The 5,415-nt window shown below is 40.4% G+C and overlaps 1 long non-coding RNA gene across 2 annotated transcripts; it reads right to left on the bottom strand.

Annotated features, from left to right (window-relative positions):
* Positions 1-861: 861 nt before the first annotated feature.
* LOC119363608 lies at positions 862-4,886 on the bottom strand. Of its 2 annotated transcripts, XR_005174148.1 has the most exons (4): positions 4,420-4,886; positions 4,081-4,167; positions 2,966-3,881; positions 862-2,496 (listed from the first exon to the last, which is right to left on the bottom strand). It is a non-coding gene; the product is annotated as an uncharacterized LOC119363608 (long non-coding RNA). The 2 variants fall into 2 exon arrangements; XR_005174147.1 differs by having other exon boundaries at positions 862-3,881.
* Between the last annotated feature and the right edge of the window lie 529 nt (positions 4,887-5,415).

Below are 5,415 nucleotides of genomic sequence, written 5' to 3'. Positions count from 1 at the left end.
TAACAGCACACTATATAAATTTTTCCTTACCAAGTTCCACTTATCAAAGGCGCTTCACTCCCCGGCAACAGTGCCAGAAAAGAGTCTTGATGACCCACAAGTGTAGGGGATCTATCATAGTCCTTTCGATAAGTAAGGGTGTCGAACCCAATAAGGAGTAGAAGGAAATGACAAGCGGTTTTAAGTAAGGTATTCTCTGCAAGCACTGAATTATCGGTAACAGATAGTTTTGTGACAAGGTAATTTGTAACGGGTAACAAGCAATGAAAGTAAATAAGGTGCAGGAAGGTGGCCCAATCCTTTTTGTAGCAAAGGACAAGCCTGAACAAATTCTTATATAGAAAAAAGTGCTCCCGAGGACACATGGAAATTATCGTCAATCTAGTTTTCATCACGCTCATATGATTCGCGTTCGTTACTTTGATAATTTGATATGTGGGTGGACCGATGCTTGGGTACTACCCTTTGTTAGACAAGCATCCCACTTATGATTAACCCCTACTGCAAGCATCCGCAACTACAAAATAAGTATTAAGGTAAATCTAACCATAGCATGAAACATATGGATCCAAATCAGCCGCTTACGAAGCAACGCATAAACTAGGATTTAAGCTTCTGTGACTCTAGCAACCCATCATATACTTATTACTTCCCAATGTCTTCCTCTAGGCCCAAACAATGGTGAAGAGTCATGTAGTTGACATTCACATAACACCGCTAGAGGAGAGATAACATACATTTCATCAAAATATCGAACGAATACCAAATTCACATGACTACTTATAGCAAGACTTCTCCCATGTCCTCAGGAAGAAACGTAACTACTCACAAGGCATATTCATGTTCATATTTAGAGGGATATTAATATGCATTAAGGATCTGAACATACGATCTTCCCAATGTCTTCCTCTAGGATCTGAACGAATGATAAATCCTTGAATGCGCTAACCATAAATAGTTGTTTCTTTTAATGTTAGTTATTTACGTAAATGGTTCCAGATAAAGGATATTTTGTCTCAACATCTATGATTGGAACAACTTCACTGTGTTGTACAACATTTGGAATGGGTAATTTGGAACAACTGATTCAACTTAAATAATTTGACCCTATTGACAAATGATTTATTGGGTAATCTGGACTACTGTACAAAATTTAAGAGTGAAACTAATTGCACGGTTTCTAATTTTTTAGTTGGAATATTCACTGAGTAAGGTGACCTCATTCTCTGTAGCAAATAAAATAGTGATTTGGAAAATGCGTAGAAATAGTAGTAGCAAGTTAACGATCAAGTTGGAGAGAATAAGGTCTAAATGGCATCTCCCTTTTTCTAAAAGGCAAAAGATCTTAATGGCCTCATGACTGAATAAGATGTGTAGATGGAGAAACCATGCGTATGAAGTTGCTCAGTAAAACTTAACTAAATCCACTAACTTGAGGTAACAATGAAGAAAGAAGAAAGCATTCATAAAATGCAGATTCTCTCTTCTTTGAACATATTACACAACTCGACATCTTCTTGTAGGAAAGAACAAAGCAAAGAAAGAAGGATAAAATAAGAACAAAGCCATGAACAGAGCATCGAGGAATCAGTAGAACAATTTCAACTCATGCATATGCTTGCTTCCTATAATCAATGCAAATCAGAAGAATACCAATGACATAAGGATATGCATCAATAGCAAGATCAGGCGGAGAATGCTTGTGTAAAAAGAGAACACCCATTCATTTACCATTTCTATCCTCTACACTTTCACGCCTCTTCCAAAAAAAGGATGTTCACTGAATAATATAGTACTCTACTCACTGTGATAAGAATGATATTAGTTAAACACAAAATATTGTCAGGTTACTGGTTTAGCTTAAGGAACACTTTAGACCACAAAAAGAGCAGTAACACGCAGGTACCTGACTCCTCTCTATTTCCAGCTAGGCATAATTATTCCAAAGAAAGAAAGCATAAATTACTGACACACAATGTTAGCTAGGCCAATGACATATATACATATGAAACTGACACAAAGGCTAAACCGATCGACCATTACTTCTGATGTTGCCCAAAATTTCCGACAAAAAAGCATCTAAGCATGTTGAGAAAGGAATTTGACGAACTCATGAGAGAAGATATAGCGAATACACATTATTAATAGTGAAATAAGTATATAATTAGTGCAAAATTTAGTAGTGAGTTCACTCTTTCTTTACCAAACTATTATGTGAGAAGGCGTATTATATAAGGCAGAAGAAACACCAAGCAGTGTAAGAAAGTAAACCAATGTGCAGGGGCGTTCTAACTCTTAATCATGATTGTACTTGCAAGATGAATGTGCCTTCATAAGCCAAACAAAAGAGTTCCATAGAAGCAATGGGCAAAGAAACAGGACACCTAATTCGCTGAGGCTGCACTATGTTGCACCTCCCCACGGTTGACCTTCCTACTGAGCCATACTCATGTTGAAATAACCAAGTATATCACATCATTTGTGGTCCATATACCCCTGGAAAACACAGTGACATCAGTTAATGGCATACACATATTTCAAAAAAATGTGAGCATATTTTCAGTTACAATACAAACACCAACACCAAAATCAGAAGAAACAAAATTAAGAATATGGAACTGAACTTGGCACCTAATAAATTTAACAAGCCAATATATGACAACTCTTCATGTTGATATGGCAAAAAAGCAATACTTGAAACAAATTAATTTATCTGTGAAAATGACATAAGGAATGTACTCGATACAGTCGAGCATCAGATGGATTAATTCGATTCTGATATAACAATTATGCAAAAAATATAGTTCATAAAAGCATGACAAGTGAAGTGAAAGCATTGATATATCTGAACATTTCATCTTTTTACAGAGAATTAATATTTGTATGCTTTTTCTACTTGCAAAATATTTGTATTCTTTGACCATGATATATTATGTCAAAACAGAAGATGATATACTGAACTTACTGACAAGTGCCAACTTCTTGATTTATCAGAGATCGAATTGAATATAAAGGGATAATTAACAACTTATTGCTACAATGCGCGTGTACTGCATTTAGACAGCAAGTACCGATCATCAGTCCCAATAAATGATGCAAAACAGATTAACCAAATGAACTACTTACCCTCTGGCAAGGTCAGGAGCTATCTGTATACCCTGTCCTGGGATATATAGGTCAGCAATTGCATAGTACCTGTAGTGTTGTCTAGGCTAACAAGGTAAAATTATCCACTACTGAATGACCTTTCATTTTGCCTTTCTATTCATGTGCTTACAGGATAACAGATGCATTTTTTTCAACCTTATGACAATCCATATTTTTTTGAAGAGGGTTTAAATTCGTTTCCTTTGCGAGAAATGCATACATACAGTTTGGGGAAATAGGCGAACGTGGAACAATTCCTTGAAGAATTAGTAATCAAGTGTAACAAAATGCCGAGGTGAGAAAGATGGTTGGCATGTGTTTGAATCATTCAGCCTCTCATTATTTTGAGCAAATAGGCTCAAAAACGGGTATCATCTATCAGCCAGTTTAAGTGAGTTTCGTTGTGGAGTGCTCCTTGCTGTTTAGAAGTTTTTTCTTTCTAACATTTGGAAAAGGGACACATAGCTTAGGAGCACACCATAGATTCTTACTCATCCAAATAAAGGGCTTTTCTGGACTTACTCAATTATAATGTGATAGATAGATCACATACTAAGTATTTTGCCTTCAAAGAAAAAACATGAGTAATCCAAACCAAACCAAGAGCTGAGATTGTGGCGAGCACTCACCTCGACCTTGTCGAGCTTGCCCTTGTTCAGATCCTCGAAAAGGGTGAATCCAGCGGGCGTCTCAAATATCATCAACATCTCCAACCAAGCCACAACTCAACTCACCTGAATCGAAGCACAACCACACAACAAAATCAAAACAAAGACCAAAAATTGCAAAGACATGAGGAATGATCAGCATGACAATATTAGTGAGTAGTCAAATAGTCCCAAAACGATACATTGAGAAATCTATATTCGCCTTATAGTTCATAGAAGAACAAGAAACTACAACATACAAAAAATAACATATGAGTATTCAAACCTTAGTCCTATCTGGAGAAATCTTCAGTTGAACAAAGAACCAATAATATGATCCATCAAAACTAAATGATTTAACATCGACATTCTCCTGCACCACATAAATGGCACTGAATCAACAAAGCATAGTGCTTAAAAGCATAATCAAAACATGTCCACACAGAAGGACAGCAAGTTCAACATTTTCGAATGATTCGTGGATTTAGCAGTTGATAGCCAAATCACCAGCATAAATCATAGCCAAGATTATACACCTATCCACACCTCCCGCACCAAATCTTATCCCTACAGCATGAAACCCCAAACATGTGAGTAGATCTGGCCAAGAGGAAAAAGAACACACCTAAACGAAAGGGGATCGGGACACATGACAGAAAACCGGAGGCGGACGTCCCTGTGCAGCGCTGCCGCTGGCCATGCCGGTTTCCCTCGCTACCTGCTCCTCTAGTCCTCGTGCATAGAGATGAGGTCGGGTCGACCTGCTCCTTCCCCTTGTCCCCAGCTGTTGCGCTGCTAGGGGTGAAGGGAGAGAGGAGGATCGGCAACAAAGAGCAGCAAGGAGACAAAGGCGGGCGGCGGACCTCCTTCATCTCCGTCGCAGCCGCACCCCACCATGACTGGAGCTGCTCTTCTCCGGCACCGCCGTCTGTGTGCACGTACGGTAGTGTAGGGGGAGTAGGAGGCCACGGAGAGGCTCCTAGGGCGGAGGCCATGGCCAGTAGCGAGGCGGAGGGAGGGGCTGTGGGGATCGATGGGTAATGGGCTAGGGTTGTGTGGCGGCTGGTGTGGAGCAGGACGGGAGAGGATGGGATTGGGCGCGAGTGCGTGGAGCGGATTGGGAAAAGCTTTTTGCATGCGAAGATAGGCACCTCGGCCAATGAACGCATGGCGTGAGCCCATCCGTCATTGGCCAGGAAAAATTACTGTGAGATGAAAATTGGTTTTTACTGCTATGAAGATCCAAGGTCGAGACGCACCAGAAGGCAGATCGGACGCCCAACAAAGCCCCAATCGAGGGAGCTCCGTGGAGGCAAGTTGGATAGCACCCTTATAGGTTTAAGTGAGTATTTCTATCGACCAATATCATTACAGAGGAAAACCAAGTGCTACCCTTTACAAATTAAGTTGGGCGGTAAACTTACAGCCTGTCGCGCTGGTGTTGCCCCAACACACCGTCGGTGCGGCCCGCCGCACACCGAAGGGACGCACATCGGCTTGGCCATCACTGAAACGTGTGACCGCATGTAAGTAGTAGCACCAACACATGTCCGGTCCACCGTTTACCATGAACAGACGGTATGTTCGGCATGCCGCTTACCTAAACGACGAGCATCGGCTT

The sequence above is a fragment of the Triticum dicoccoides genome, chromosome 2B (assembly GCF_002162155.2).
Source record: "Triticum dicoccoides isolate Atlit2015 ecotype Zavitan chromosome 2B, WEW_v2.0, whole genome shotgun sequence".
In the NCBI taxonomy this organism is placed as follows: Eukaryota; Viridiplantae; Streptophyta; class Magnoliopsida; order Poales; family Poaceae; genus Triticum; species Triticum dicoccoides.
Note: the sequence above shows the minus strand (reverse complement) of the source record. Positions and strands in the feature narration are given on the sequence as shown.